This window comes from Phasianus colchicus, chromosome Z (assembly GCF_987193195.1).
Source record: "Phasianus colchicus chromosome Z, bPhaCol1.hap1.1, whole genome shotgun sequence".
NCBI classification, from domain to species: Eukaryota; Metazoa; Chordata; class Aves; order Galliformes; family Phasianidae; genus Phasianus; species Phasianus colchicus.
The window spans coordinates 73,016,183-73,031,008 of NC_143476.1; the positions used below are offsets into that span (position 1 = coordinate 73,016,183).

Below are 14,826 nucleotides of genomic sequence, written 5' to 3' on the forward strand. Positions count from 1 at the left end.
TGTTAATAACCTCAGAAGCATCATTTGCAGCCTTCTGTGGGCTGAAGTGACAGGAAGACCAAAGGAGCATCCTCTTACACCCCAGGAATCTTCCATCACCCCTATTTTGTCCTTTACATCTGTAGATGGGGTCACTGGAAGCTTCATCTTCATTCAAAACGACTTCCGCGAGAGATCTGTGGTACCCACCATCCTAAGGGGATGGAAGGGGACCTGAAGTACTGAGCTAAAGCCGAGCAGTTTAGCTTTGTTTTATTTTATTATCTTTTTTGCTATGAAAGGAACGACTCCATCTACCGGGTTTTGCCTTCCGCGACTCTCGTCTCGTCTCGCCGCTCCCTGAGCACAAAGGACTCGCGCAGCCATTCTGACTCGGAAACACCAGCTCTCCGGGGAAGGCTCGCACACCGCCGCGACACCAGCGTTAACCTCGCCCGGCTCGCACAACCTGCCCGCCCCGGCCCGGGGGCGGCGGGCGCTGACTCAGTGCCGCGCCACGGGAGGGAGCGCGGGGCGTGGCCGGTGGGCGTGGCCCGGCCGTGGGCGTGGCCATCCGCGCGCCCTGTCGGGGGCGGCCGCGCGCGCCCCGCAGTTATTGCCCGGCGCGGCGGGGACAGGTGTGGCTGCGCCGCTGCCGCGTGAGTGCCGCCGGGGCGCGGGGAGGGCGGGAGGTGCGTGCGCGACCCCCGGGTTCCGCGCTGGGGACGGGTCGGCTCGGGTCCGGTTCTCGGGTCCGGTTCTCGGGTCCGGTTCTCGGGTCCGGTTCTCGGGTCCGGTTCTCGGGTCCGGTTCTCGGGTCCGGTTCTCGGGTCCGGTTCTCGGGTCCGGTTCTCGGGTCCGGTTCTCGGGTCCGGTTCTCGGGTCCGGTTCTCGGGTCCGGTTCTCGGGTCCGGTTCTCGGGTGGCTCCCGCGACCCCTGCCCCGAGCTCGCGGCTGTGCGGCTCCCCCGTCTGTCCCCGTCGTTTCGCTCCGGCTGCTTCAGGCCTCCGATCTTCGTTTCCTCTCAACGCGCGGCCGTCTCTGCGGTGCCCGCTGCCACCACGCCGCCCTCCGCGGTGCCCGTCCCCTTGCCGCGCTCCGCTCCCCATCGTTTCCCTACGAGCCCCGCCCGGAGGAAGCATCCCTCCGGCGAGGGGGCGCGGAATGCCGGGGCGTTGCGGACGTTCAAACAGAAGCGCCTTTTCCCAGTCCCCGGAACGAAGAGTAGTCGCGGACGCCGAGAGGTGGAGGTCTGCAGGTGCTGGCGGCAGCGGGGAGAGGCGTGGCACACGTGGTGGAGTTCTTCGAAGGCAGCGCTACCGGGCGCTGTCTCGCCAGGGGCCGTCGGGCGGGTTGAGCGCCCTATGAGCGCCGCCGCCTCCCTTCCCTCCTGCCCGCCGGCCCGGCCCGAGCGGTGTGCGGAACGGCGCTGGGCGAGCGGGGGGATGAGACCCCGTTAGGGGCTGGAGGATGCTCTGCGAGCAGGGAGCTGCAGGTCGGCTCCGACCGGTCGCTTTGAGTGTGTGGCAGATGGAGAGAAGTTGTCTCACGCTGTCGGAACAGATCGGGAACTTTCTCCCTTGCCCGTTTCTCAACCAGACGTAGCGCGGCTCTGTTTGAGGGCCGCCCCGTGCGGAGGTTTGGGCGGGTTTCAGCGCCGCGGGCAGCGCGGGGCCGCAGGCACGGCCCGACTGTGGGGGGCCGCGTGGGAGCGGAGCGCTCATGGCTGCGAGTCTCACGGCGGCAGCACGGGGCTGGGGAAGCCGGGCCGGGCTCGGGCCGAGAGTCTTCCTTGTCGGCAGCTCTGTCGCTGGTGCGGGAAGTAGCGCAGCTTTCCTTGCAGCGCGTCAGTCAACTTTCTGCTAAGTAGTGTGTAGGAGCGGCGGGAGGCAGGTTGTGCTGCAGGAAGCGATATTCATGGAATGTGCTGGGAGAGACGCCGCGGCGTTAGGCAAGGAAAATGCACGCCGCTTAGGATTTGACTAGTTACAGAGCTGCCTGAATATCACGAAATATCTATCAGCTAATTGTACGCTGCCGAAAGAACTAATCAGGTACGTTTCTGTATCCTGACGTGACTCGGCTGCCTTTGCTGTCTGTGCCGTGCCCTTCCTGGCATTGTTTCTCCCTGCCGCAATAAACCGGAAAACTGTGGAACTTCTTTTTTTTTTTTTTTTTTTTTTTTTTTTTTTTTTAACTCGCTACCTTGTACTTTTGCTCTTATTCCTGATTTAAAGCTTCTCTTATCTCTGCTGGCTGCTGAGCCTGAGCTGTGGCACAGCAGTACCTACGTAGGTCTCCCACGGCTGCTGCAGGGTGGGAAGGATGTCGGAAGCATTAAGCTGCTTCCCAGACCATGTGGTGCCAGAAGGAGCTCCTTCTCTCTCAACTGCTTTTGTCCTGGTTTTCTTTCCTGGAGTTACAGTGGGTGATGCACACAGGTGCACTTCGGTCTCTCTCCCCCCTGCCCAACTCCATGCAAAGTTTGAGAACCAGCAGACCTGCTTGCCTTTTCCTCTGCTGTCTTTTGTTGATGCTTCCAAAAGCAGCTCTGAATGTTAAGGAGGCAGCTGACCTGTGGTTGGGAGCCCAGTGCTAGGAGACTCAAAGAGAAGCTATGCCAATTAAAAAAAAAAAAAAAAAAAAAAAAAAAAAAGTTTTTTAAAAAGTAAAGCATATCAGAAAGAAGAGCATTGAAGTTTGTTCTCAGATTTAGTTTTAGGAGTTTCCTGCTCAGTTAAAATCACCTGAAGTACAATTTCAAAGTTGGTTGGTAGCTCCATATGGTAATGCTGGACCCATTGCTTCCCTCAATACATGGACCACGTGCTGCAGCTGCAGGAAGCAAATGCAGCCTAGAGGTGAAAACTAAATCTTTTCCTATTTTCCTATTGAAATATTTGAACAAAAACACTGACAGTACATTCTGTATACCTGGTTTTACTCTTCTTTCATGTAGCTCATTTTAAAGGGAAGAAAATGAAAGCTAAAGGGACATGCAGTGCAGTCTGATTTTTTTCTAGATCCTGTTTTCATGTGTTTGATTTGCCAGAAGTTTGTGCAGTTTCAGGTGATACGGCAGTTAAGAATTTCTCTGTCCTTCTGATATTAAGTGAAATCCCAGAAGTAACAGTAATTGTTTCAACTGATACTAAGTGTGAGTTAAACCTGATGATAGAAACCAGAGCAGCTTGGGTATTTTTTTTAATGTCTTTTGGTTTCTGCATCTAATGCTGAATATTGAACAGGAAATGCTGAGCAGCGTTTTTCTTTCCTCCCATAATGTAGTAAAATGCTCTCTGTGTGCTTGTTATGTTTTCATTTTTTTTTTTTTCCCTTGGTGTATCTCTCCCTACTTATACTCTATTTGCTTATGATGGTTACACAAAATGTTTCTTTACTTAAGATGTTGAGTAAAGAAGACCTATATGCAAGGTAATGAATGGAACAGTGGGAGAAGAACGCTAAATTTAGAGCAGCACAGGTGTGCACAGAGGCTGGTTTGTTACCTTGGTGCTGTACGAGGATGGCAGGATCTGAGTCCTCACTCTGACATCAGCTGGCACGCAGCTGACCTCTGTGACTGCCCCCCGCACAGCCTGCCAGCCCTGAGCGTGCTGGGTGCCGTCGCAGAGTAGCACGGATGTCACAAGGAGGCTGAATTCAGGTGGCAGCAAATAAGCACAGTGAGTCACCATATTTGCCAGGAGCAGTGGTATTTGGATTGCCTCTTCCCCTGTGCCAGGGCTGCACTGCTGTCAGAGCGATGGCTGCTGTCTCTCCTTACCTGATCCCTGATCCCACCTTCGCCTTCTGTTGCAGTTTCACAGTATTTCTCCTATCCTTTGTGCTGCTCCTGTTGCTGCAGTTGGGTGCTGAGTGTGGGCCAGTGCCCTCCTGGATGAAGGTGCTCTTTCCTTTTCCTGTGGGTTGTCACCTCCTGCCCTTGTATTTCACAGTATGGTTCTATGAGGCTAGAAAGGGTTGCATGAGTAAGGAGCTGTGTTGGAGTAGGAGTAATGAGGGTGATGTAGATTAAGATGATGTTAGTCCCATTAAAGGGGCTTTTCCAATTGTGAACTTACTCTGTAAACAACTTGCTGGTCATCTTGTTATGTCTTTGTGAGTTCCTCTGTGTTCCTGTGTGCGTGTAATTGACTCATGAAGTCTTTGCAATTTGCATTATGTTGTGTATTGATAATGTGCCTTGCCCATTGGGACCCATGTCTGGAGCCTCTATTTAAACTTCTTTTTTCTTCTCTTTGTAATGCATTTTGTCACCAAATGTGTATGAATATAAGTTTGTATTGTGCACTTTAAAAATGCATGCAAACAAACAGTTGTTAAGTGAAAAATGCTAGTAACTTCCTACACGTATCTCCTGAATGGGACTTCAGGAAAGCCCTGCTGTTCCAGGGACTGTATTTTGGATTTATAAATATATGAGTTAAAAACGGGGCTTGCTAAGAATAACTCCATTCCTTCTATTATTAGTCTCCTAACAAAAGAAGGGGACAACTCCTGCTGGAGTCTGAAACACAAAGATTGTTTTGTTGATGTGGAGATAATTTGCATTCTATCATCAATCATGAAATGATTTGAAACAAAGTCACAGTGACCTGATTCAGTGCCTCTCTGTATGCACGTACATTATGGGAACATTTCACATTAGTGTTTTAATTTTCTTTAATTTTTATTTTCTCGATTGTGTTTTGTCTGAGCAGTTGAAAAATGAAGTGAAAAGTGTTGGTAGTGGTTGAAGCTGCTGTTTTGTGATACGTGCTGAGCAGAGAGCAAGGTGAGTGGAAAGAAGGAACTTCTTGGTCTAGAGCTGTTGTTGCTGATGGAGTAGACAATATCTAATAGGGGAAAAATTAGTTCTTTTCGGTGAATTACAGTATGTTTTAATGTAGCAGGCTTCTTTTTTCTGGTCAGGATTTAATAGACAATATTTTCATTTTCTTTACTCTTTATAAACTGCTTTTGGTTTTCTTCTTAATTAAAGATACTGGCTGAAGCTTTGAGAATATCAGAGTTTATAGGTCAGGTGTGTCTGTTCCTTCTGTTAAACAAATACTGAGGTATTTGCCATATGGTGTTATGAACAGATAAGGATGGACTGAACAAAAAAGTCTATATTCTGTTCATAGTTGCAGCTTGTAATGCTGCTTTTTCCTGTACAGGTGAAAATCACTTAATTTCAGATATATATATTTCAGTTGAATAGTGTGTTTTACAGTGTTTACATTTATATTATCACTCTACAATCTCTGTTCTGTTGGCTTAGACGTACAGTTGGAAATATCCGAATTGAATTATATTCTTTAATTGCTTCTGTAGTCAGAGTTCTGTGGCTTGTCTTCTCTGTACTGAAATAGAAGGTTCACTTTTGGGACTTTTAGCTGTACAGAATGGGTCTGACAAGCTTAATTAGATTACTGTAATGCACTTAGGAAGTGCCCTGTCCACCTTCATCTGTTGTGACCAAGATGTATAGAAGAAGCTGTGTACAAATGCCAGAGGGCTAATGCAGTGAGGGAGGTGTTCAATGTCAGCTTTGAAATCAAAGCTTTGGAAAAACTATTTTTGAGCCATGTTCCATGTGCTGTTATTGCAGATGCTAAATTTCTTCCATCATTTGTTTTACTATCGTGACACCAGCAACATCGTTTCATTAGCACTTCTGTACTTAAATTACAGGAGTCTACTCAAAAATTTTTTTTTCCATGAAAAAGTAATACAACTATGAAGGAAGGCTGCAAGTCAGTCTGTGGATAGCTCTGGTGTTCAAGAAATCTTGTTGTAGTTCTAACCATGACCCTTGGCATTTTGGGGAGGGAGAAAGTTGGGGAGTGCAGAAGTTATAAGTTGTTGGAGCTCTCATTGCCTCCCTTCAGCGAGTCCTTTGATGAATGTCTGAAACGTTACGGAATAGGAAATCCGCCAGCTGAGTTTCACATTATCTTGAAACGGCTTCCCAAAAAACGATGTGGTTGGTTGCTCTGAGAAGGTCTTATCTGAAGGTTGCAGAAGAAAGTTTCCTGAACATTGGTTGGAAAATGCTCAGTTCTGGTTTGATCTTTCTGAAATGAGGCTGCTACCATATTTTAGAACTGAACAGCTTATATGCATCACTTGACCTGCATTTTAAGTTATTGAATAGAAAACTACTTCGGAATCTGTGGAAATTGTGCTACTTGGTGTGCTTGCTTGTGTCCTTGTAGAGTGTACCTGCATGTCATCACTTGCCTTCATCCAAGGTGCCAGAGCATCAGACAAAACATAATTGAGTCTAGACAGGCTTTTGTGAAAAGAAAGGGAACTGCTCTTACAGATGGTGGAATTAGGTGACCTTGATGCATCTGTCGAGACAAGGGCAGAGAGAAGAGGTCTGGTCAGTGGACAGGCATCTCACTGTGTGGATGTTGTCATCTGGGTGAACCTGCAACTGGATCATGTGTATCGAAGATAGTGAGTGTGGGTGAAAGCGGGTTCCTTGGTTTGATTATGAGCAGTGAAATCCTCTGGAGGGGAGACAGAAGAGTGGGAGAAAAGTGGCTGCCTGCTGGGAGGGTGAGGGTTGTGGTGTTGCTCTAGGTTCATGTAGTGGTATGTGGCCTGGTAGTTTTGGATAGTAACTGGAATACAGAACTCTCACCAAAACTTTAATTTTGTTCATTGCTCTGCTCTGCTGACAAGTAAGAAAAGAGATACTTTTTCTCTAGTGACTGAGCATTCCATGCAGAGAACAAACCAAACATACTGACCTGTTCTGCAGGGCACCGAAACCTTCATGCAAAGAAGGCCATCTCAGACGTCTTTTGGTAACTGAAATGCACAGTTAGATATAAGCTTAATCTTTCTTTGATTTGGAGACGTTCCAGTTTTCTTCTCCTTTCCTGATGTTGCATGCTGAGTGATTCTCGCGTACTATTAAATGGGAACATCAGCATTAGGCTGAGTGCTCTGCTTCTTGCCAACCTTCTGTACTGAAAGTATTATCATCTCCTGCGTTATTCTAATGTATTTTGTTGATGGGATTATTTATATTTATTTGGCTATTTGTATTTGGCAATCTTTCAGGAACAGAAATGGGAAAAATAAGTGCTGTTGATATGAACTGGTTGAATCCTCCACACTGTCTAGCTCAGCTTATCTATTTTAAACTGCAACCATGTCTTGTGGTTCTCGGTGTCACCTGTTGCCTGGGAACTGCTGTGGTTATGAAATCTTCTGATGGAAAATGGAAAATATCTAGCAGTCCTCCCAGGTGGAATTGTACTTCATGACATACTTGTGATAAGCCTGTCTCCTAACGTGCGTTTCATCCTGTTCTTCTGTAAAGGTATTGTTCAGTGTTAAGCTAATTTAAAGAAGCTCTAACCTGCATAGTACAGCTCTATATGTGCTTCCTGAAAGTGCAAAATACTGACAATATCTTAACATTCTGGTTAGCTCAGGAATTGAGATCTAAGTAACAAAGTCTGGGTCAGATGTCAACCTTAACAACTGTGTCATGTCATTAATATATTTTGCCCATAACACTGGCCTCCACTTGGCACTTGGTGTTATGCAAACTGCTGCATGTTTTTTTGCTTGGAAGTAGAACAAAGTGCTGATAGTCTTGTAAGCATCAATTTTTATTTAAAAACTGGTTTAAAAATGGTTTAACATTTCTTTGCTAATCAAACCAGATAATATTTTAGCTGGTAGGGAATTTTATTTCCATGTAAGTTTTTGAGGGTAGGTTGTCATCTGGCTGCTGTCCTGCACGATATTGCTTTGCAAAAAAGGAGCAACCTTTTTCTTTTGTTTCCATAGGTCTTTCACTGCTCTGAGTCACCTGGATCAGATGTTTCCTCTCTGTAATACATGTAGACAGCTGTGAGTGTTCCTGCTCCATCTGTTGATTGAGTCCTGACCAGCCAGGCTTTTGTGGGAATCCAAAGGGTTCCTGACACCTTAATAGCCCTCCACAGGGTATCTGCAGAGCAAATGGAAAAAAGTGTTTTTGGAGTTCCTGTTAATGCTAAATTAAAGCAGAGGTGCATCCTTCGTTGTATTCAAAATGTCTCCAACCTCTGGAAAACTGGATCATCTTGAAAGGCGTGCAGTCATCTCAAAAGGGAATGGCACCATGGAAAGCTACTCACCAAGTTGTACTGTAAGCAGCACCCAAGGCTTCTTGGGTGGAATGCAAAGACTTAACCAAATTTCAAACATGATCACACAGGGATTTGTAATATACCAACTTTGATCTTCTCATGCCCAGACTTGAAGTATAAGTACAGCGCAGTCTTGATAGTGCTTTCTTGATTGTGGATGAGTCTACAGGGTCACTTTCTCTATCTTCCTTGACGTCTGGGCATCTTTTTATCATCTTCATCCTTCTGTGGTTCCTCCCTTGAGGAACTGGCTGGGAAATATAAGACTTTTTCTTAAGACATTTCTATCTTATGTCAGTTTCTGAAACTGTCTCACTTCTGCAGTAATTCTGGTCAAGTGCAAGACAGTTTTTTCCAGGTGGGGATACTCTTTGGGATGCAGGAGAAAAGCTGGGCTGTTAGGAGAAATTAGAACTCTACTCTTGTTTTCATGGCTTTTATTTAGTTGTTCTGGCCAAGAGGCCTGAATCTCGAAGTGATGGCATAGAATAAGCTCATGGGCTGATGCTAATACTCCTGAGTGCATTTTTACAGATTAATGTGACCTTTTGCCATGCTGAAGAATGTTGTTTTTAAAATATGGACAAAGCAGAACACCTTTAATTGCATGTTCTTCAATGATTTGGGACCTCTAACTGCATCTCTATAAATCTTCACCTCTGGACTGAAAAGGTTTAGGATGTGGCTGTACAGTTGCTTCCTGGAGCACTTCAGGGGACACATCACATTGCCTGATGTTCCAAGATTGAACTTGTGAGCAGCAGCTTTTTTTTTTTTTAATGACAATGGACTTCCTCATTCTGATAGTTTAGTTTCAAAATGTGCTGAGCACGGGCTTCCTTTAAAATGGCTCATCTCATTGCTGCCCTTGCCATCTCCCTTCGAAGTTCAGCAGCTTGTGTTGCTCTCCCCAGAGCTGACCACTGCACAGCATGCATCACAGCGGAATGTTGTAGACACAGCTGGTCCCAGTTTTCTTCTAGAAGAACCTCCTAGGGAGGATGCAGTTGCCAATGTTTACAGTGTGCAACAGCGTGTCCGTTATGCTGGATGGTGGGTGGATGGGGAGGGTGTCAGTTCTGGGTCAGCGGCCTTTAAAATTTATGGCTGCTTAATGCAATGCGAGCAATGTTGGAGTAGAAGGAATGCATTATTTTGCTGCTGAGGATATAAGCTCAGGACCCAAGGCTGGGGAGGCTGAGCAAGTGCAAGGCAGTGGGAAACAATGGTGAAGGAAATAAGCCCATGTCAGCATGAGCAAGTGGTGTGGGAGCAGCTCAGCTCTTGTAAATTGCTGCATTAAATGGTGAACAAAATAAGATGTCACAACTCCACGCCAGTGTTATCAGTGTTCCTGCTTACTCACATTCTGAACCCAGTAATATTGCAGCTATTGTAATAAAAGATCTGTAAAATGACAATGACCTTGCATCATGGTTTCTGGGGTGACAGTACCCGAGCTGTCAGTTGCTGTAATCTTGCTGTAGGCAAGAAGTGACTGCAGGAAAATACTTTCTTCAGTACGGATGAATATTCCACCTTTTTTAAAGTAAATTTTTAAGGTGAATGTTACATTCTTAAGGTAAGTGTTTATAACGTATATTTACATATTTGTCTCCCCATTAAATTCTGTTCTGCTGAGTTTTCATGTTAAAAGACAGCACAATCTTCCTCTCTACCACAAGAGGAAATCTGAAGTCTGATTTTTCCATTTATAGTTATCCACTGTTGAATAGCTACAGGTATGTTCTCGTTGATTATTTGGTTGAAAAATGTTATTGAAAATTGTCTGCTTTTATTTTCCATTGTTAATAGCTAGGTTAGCATGATGCTTCCTGTGTAACAAGTCTTGTTGCTACTTGTTTTAAGGGTCTTCTCTGGATACTGTAGTCAGCTCCTTGTCTCTATTTCTTTTTGTTCAAGTTCCATGGATTGCCCCGCAGTGACTATTTAATGACAATTTATTGATGTCACTTTTCTGCCAGATGAGTGGACGTGAACTCTTGTCTACCAGTTCCTGGTAGCAAACTGTTTATATTTTAATTAATTAGACATATGAGATTCTTATATACAGTTCCCCTTTTGACTGTTAATGAGGAGATTGTGCTGCAGCTACAGCTTACAGTTGAAGAAAGGTGATGGTCTCTCATTCTTATTCCACTCCATATTTGCACAAGTAACTTTAATCAGGCAGGTATGAGGGCTGCTCCAAAAGTAATTCCTCCTATTTCATTATGTTGGTCCATGATGTCAGAGGTGCATGTTGGTAATACAGTAGTAGAGCTTGAACCTTCCTGCCAATATTCCATTACGTTCTGTTGACAGAGCGACAGTCTGACAAAATGGTGTCTGACGTAGAAGTGTGTATGAAGCAAAGGTGTGTCATTGAACTCCGCCACGTGGAGAAAACAGCACCCATTGACATTTATTGATGCTTGCTGAACACTGATGGAGACCAAACAGTGGATGTGAGCAGAGTGAGAGGTGGATGGTGCATTTCAGCAGTGGTGACAGTGTGTCACCTCAGATGGTGCTGATTGTTACAAGCACAGCATGCAGGCTTTTGCTCATCACTGATGAAAATGCATAGCTAATGGTGGTGACTGTTGATAAAAAGTGTTTTGTTGCTGAGAACTCGCTGCATCAAACAATGTAATTGTGCTCTTTGTATCTATTGTAGTTTCCATAGAAGCAAATAGAAGGTATTACTTTTGGAGCAAGCTATTTAGGTAAGAGCAGTGGAAGTCATAATGGGAGTCAGTTCTAAGCCATCCTATATGCAGGTTCAAGAACGAGGCAGACTTTGTGTACGAATATTACGGAATAGAAGTAGGGAGAATCTTTGATGGAACACAAATCCGATATTAACTGAATCTGTTCTACTTGTGTCCTGCCTATTCTCAGAACTGTTGTGGGCATGCTCTACCTGCATTCTGTATGCTTTGCCCTAAGAAGCCTGCATGGTAGAAAGATCAAAAAAATATCTTACCAAAGTATTCAAAAAAACCCTCTGGTTTATACTCAAAATGAGCTACTTCTGTCATCAGCATGGGGGGGGTATTAAATGCCTTTAATGCTGTATTGTGGACACATCCATAAATTTCATTCATCCATAGTCTTCTGAAATGTGAGCTTTTAATGGCATCAGATGTCTTTGATCCCTTTCAATTCATTTTATTTAATTAGCACTTCCTCTTCCCCCTACCTTCCTAGAGCTAATCTACAAATTATTTCTTAAAAGTAAATTACTTCCTGTACAAGCAAAGAAACACCAAAAATCTTAAAAACAAACAAACAAAAACCTTGTAGCTTAAATATCATTCTTTACCCCTCCAGATCACTTAGAGTTTGCTGTAGAGGGAAAAGGTTCAGATGAGTATAAGCTCTACATGTTGTGATGCTCACTTGTAGAGGAAGAATGGGTGGCACAGGGTGCATGTCACTGTGCTGGTGAACATCACATTGCATCACTACTCCCTAGCCCATGGCTGTTGTTCAGTGGATGTGTTGTTCAGCCTATTTAAAGTGACTTAAACCAACTGATCTGATCTTAAAATGAAAACACTGCAGAAGGTTTTCTGGTTACATAATTAAGAAGGAGGAAAAAAGAGGTGCTGTTAAGTCCTTTGGATAAAGAGAAGATTAACTGGAATCAGATCTGTTGCAAATACTAAATGAATACATTGCCAGAGGTTTTTGATAGAGGTAATGATGTATCAATAGCTAATGGAAATGAGGTTTCATTACTGCAAATATTACATCATAAGTGAATCTTATTTTGACTTCCAGGTGAAAGTTGTCTCAACATGTGTCACAAGACTTGCTGTGTTGGCAGCAGTGGGTGGCTTTGGGAGCTGGTATCACCCAGCTGGAATGAAACCTGTAGGAGCTGAGCAGAAGCCATGCACTAGCAATTAGGGAGAGGAGCTCCTGTAGGCTGATTGCAGAGTGGCCTGTAGCAGCAGGTGAGGAGACAAGTGAGACTAGCTTATGGCAGGGTGGCTGACCTGCAAGTGTTCGAGTAAAGGCAGAGAAGCACTGTTAACAGCTTATATCTCAAGGAGCTTTTCTCTCTTATGTTTTTGCCTTTCTCTGAAACACTAGGAACGTAATGAAGGGGGGGTGGGTGGGGATGGAAAGAGATACTGCTGTTTGTGGTGGTTGTTTCCCAGGTGAAACTGGAAATCCTCTTTGGGACCAGCCCAGTGTTTGTCTCATCGTTGAGATAAACTGTTGATTGAATTCAGACTTGCAAAAAACCTTCCTTCCAGGCTACATTTGCAGGGACTATGACTTGATGGGCCTTTCTATGGGATTAGTCCCTAGGATTGCTTACAATCTTGTTGATATTATCCCTAGTCTTTTGCTACCAGATCATAGCACAATGCAGTTTGTGTGGCTTTAGTTCTTGTACAAGGGACACTTCACAATACGTACATGGGATGGACAGACTGAGGGCTTGCTGAAGTGATGTGTTCTCTTGATTGAATATATAACACATGACTGTTTGTGGTTATGCAGGACCAGGCATGATAATCTTGTGCTCTCCGTATGTGATTTCACCATCAGCTTAAAGCTCTATGACAAGGCTGCTATCCGACTTTCCCACCTTCCTGTGACATTCCAATTCATGTGTCTTGTTGTTTCCCTTGCATGTACTTCCTCTGGTGCAGCTGCTGCTTTTCTCAGAAGATGAAGATTCCAAGTGGGTTGCTGAACTGCAGTGGTTTATCCTGCAGTTGCCTGAGGGCTAGATCTTATCAGCAGGGATGCCGTGGGACTACATGATGGAGTTGCTGGTGGTTGGATGGGAGTACATAGAGAGAAGGGTTCTTGTGTGATACTAGCTGGAAGCTGGGCACAAAATGGAGCTGTGTCCATTACCAGTCTTCAGTGTTGACTGAAGCCTGCAGTGTCAGTTAACAAGTTTTAAGTGGGTGTGGGAGGAAATACAAATTGTCTTTATTTTATCAGGATGGGAAATCCACTTGGCTGGCAGAAAGCCAATATGAAGCATGATTGAAATGGAGTGTTTTCACTAGTTCTGCTGCTTGTAGGCTACTTTGCTCGTGTAGGTAAATGACAGATTTGATGGTAGTTTAAAAAGCAAAGCTTTAAGTACAGAGATACCATATAAATAATGCAATAAACGTAACAACAGAGATTAAGTATTAGATCTCTTACTGACTTCTGCCAGTGTAGGATTTTACAGGCACGTATTCTAATAAAATTTCTAAACCTCTTTCTTTGATTTTTAAGATGTCCCTATTCTTTGTAAAGGGATTTACACTTACTCTGAAATCTGTATTCCATTCTGGTGCCTACTGACATACATAAATGTATGTCAAGAGGTGGCTGATGTACTCTAAGGAGTTTTTAAATGGAAAGGCTTCAGAGATAGAGCTTGAAATTTAATAAAGGTGACAACTAATACATCTCAATATTAACAACAACAAAAAAAATCCACTCAATGCTAAGGAAGGTATAGCCAGCCTACATGTGAGATGGGCTGTTCAAAAAGTGAGCAATGTAGTTGAAGGAAGGCATAAAGGATTGGGAAGTCATGGAAACTTCTCTGAGAGAAATCTGTAATGCCAGGAGATATCCAACTTCATTGCAGAATGTAGGTGAGTAATCAATCTAATGTAATAGCTATTCTGTATTTGTTTGCAGTGTGGCATAAGGGAGTACCGTAGTTAAAATAACTGTGTTTACGTAACCATGCACCCTTGGGAAATAGGAAGGGCAGAGCTGATGTTCTCCAGGTAATACAAAAGATAACAATCTCAATTTAATTACCACACGAACTTCAAGAGCAGAATTAACAATTGTATATTAAGTGATTCTGAAACATTGAAGTTTCATAATTGTGACTGAATATGTCAGCTAGTATTACTGTCATTTCTTAAGATGTTGCGAAATCAGACCTGCGTGGATCAGTGTTCTCTCATGTTCCTGCAGGGTCTCTGAGGTGGGAGGGGTCCTGCCATCGTTACCTGCTGGAGGGTGTCAGAGGGGTAACATTCTAGAAAATGTGCTTCTAGCCTCTGCTTTGGGTGGAAGTTACCCCACTAAAGCTTGTACGTCACTGTCTTATTTCCTGCCTTGCTGAGAGATACCTATAAAATTAAGGCCCTCTCTGCCAGGATCTGTAAAGATCGGACAAGGAGGAATGGTTTTAAACTAAAAGAGGAGATTGAAGTTAGATGGCAGAATACAATTTTTTACTGCAACGATGTTATCAAGATTTGCCTTTAAATAGTAAAAGTATATTTTAATATTAAAAACTCTGTAGGGGGAATAAATAAGTGTAAAGAATGGCAAATATCTCTCATGTGGGTTAAAGCCAAAGAATGCTAGAAGCTTGTTGTTCTCATTTAAAATTAAAGAATGTTTGAGGCATACCAGTAATTCTCATTAGAGGAAACAATATTAGTTTTTTTTTGGACTAGCAGAACTTGAGTGCTTCCAGCAACTTAATGCGTACTGCTTGTCATCATGAGGCATTCTGAAATGGTTGCTGTGGCATTTTGCACATTCTTGGCCGGCTTAAATTACTTTATCATGTATCCCCTCTCCAGTAAACTTAATGGTAAGATTTGAAATCAGTGCTGCAAAACTGTACACCTTAATTCAGCTGCAGCTATTTCAGCTGTCTGCTGAGCTTTGGGGAACTGGAGAG

At 44.2% G+C, this 14,826-nt stretch overlaps 1 protein-coding gene across 4 annotated transcripts in view; it reads left to right on the forward strand.

Annotated features, from left to right (window-relative positions):
* The first annotated feature begins 549 nt into the window (after positions 1-549).
* ELOVL7 (ELOVL fatty acid elongase 7) overlaps positions 550-14,826 on the forward strand; it is a 32,909-nt gene continuing 18,632 nt past the window's right edge. Inside the window, exon 1 of one of the 4 annotated variants that reach the window (XM_031605456.2) lies at positions 550-638. The gene's annotated coding sequence lies outside the window, so the exon portion shown is untranslated. Of the gene's footprint in view, positions 639-896; positions 1,238-1,264; positions 2,034-4,758; positions 4,778-14,826 lie in introns of those variants that run through there. The other 3 variants (XM_090131502.1, XM_090131503.1, XM_090131505.1) reach the window with 3 other exon arrangements.